The sequence below is a fragment of the Littorina saxatilis genome, linkage group LG3 (assembly GCF_037325665.1).
Source record: "Littorina saxatilis isolate snail1 linkage group LG3, US_GU_Lsax_2.0, whole genome shotgun sequence".
NCBI classification, from domain to species: Eukaryota; Metazoa; Mollusca; class Gastropoda; order Littorinimorpha; family Littorinidae; genus Littorina; species Littorina saxatilis.
Window position 1 is genome coordinate 34,505,787 of NC_090247.1, and position 1,510 is coordinate 34,507,296.

A 1,510-nucleotide genomic window follows, 5' to 3' on the forward strand; every position below is an offset into this window, starting at 1 on the left:
GAGTGTTTCAAAAAAAGACAAGTTAATGCTTTAGTCGATTCTTCTGGTGATGGTCTCCAATTCTGGAGTACTGTACGCACAATGTTGAGAAAATCCCAACCTAAAGCTAACATTAGTTTAGACCAATGGCAGGAACATTTTGAAACTCTGTTAAACGCGAATGATGAAAACCAAAGCGACCAAGAAGATAATTATAAATGCAGAGCCGACAGACTATTGTCACATAACAGACAGACCTATTGTTTCTGAAGAAATTAAGGATGCTATAGGACACCTCAAACGAAACAAAGCTAGTGGTTGGGACGGAATACCTGCTGAAGTAATAAAGACTATTAATGTAATGCCTTTTTTACATGACTACCTCAATGCTCTTCTTGAAACGGGGTATTTCCCGGAATTCTGGTCCAAGTCCATCATTGTGCCTATTTTCAAAAAAGGGGACACAGACGATCCGGGAAATTATAGAGGTGTTTCTCTTGTTAGTGTTGTCAGTAAAATATTCACGCACATTTTGAACAAGCGGCTGACGCAGTGGATGGAAGAAACTGAACAAATTGTAGAAGAACAAGCAGGCTTTAGAGCCGGATACTCGACTGTTGATCACATTTTCTCACTTTACACTATAATCCAGAAAAGTTTAGCGCAAAATAAAAAGGTTTTTGTTGCTTTCATAGATTACCGTCGGGTATTCGATTCTATTAATAGAAACAAGCTATGGGCATGCTTATGCCGGAAAGGATTGTCTAGAAAAATGCTTAAAATTTTAAAGAGCAAGTATGAAAATGTTCTCTGCTGCGTCAGAGCTGGTCAGGACTATACAGAGTTCTTTGGATCACCAATCGGTCTGAAACAAGGCTGTTTATTGTCACCGAAAATTTTTGCCCTATTTATTAACGAGGTTGCTGAAGAATTAAAAAGAGACGGAAGACATGGCATCACTTTATCTGACCTAATACAAGAAATTTTCGCTTTATTATTTGCAGATGATTTAGCCCTTGTTTCACACACGGTTGTTGGCCTGCAGAACCAGTTAAATGTGCTTGCTAGGGCCTCCGGTAGACTGGGACTGTCAGTCAACCTTAGTAAGACTAAAGTGATGGTATTCCGCAAGGGAGGCTACCTAGCAGCGCGTGAGAAATGGTATTTAAACGGTGATCTACTAGAAGTGGTTAACTCTTACACTACTTAGGCTTTACACTGACAACTAAACTTTCAATATGTACAGCAATGGAGCAAATCGCTGCACGAGCAAAGAAAAAAGTGATGGATATTTTACCGGCATTATGGAGAATAGAATGTAATGATATAAAAGATATTGCGTTTGTTCGACCTCCAAGTTCAGCCTGCTCTTTTGTATGCGTCCGAAATATGGGGTGTAAAAGAAATTGCGGAAATTGAACGGGTCCAAATGTATGCATGCAAGAAACTCTTATCAGTGAGTCAGAAAACGCCTAATACCATGATATATGGTGAATTGGGCAGACACCCACTTTTTATTAATTCCCTTATG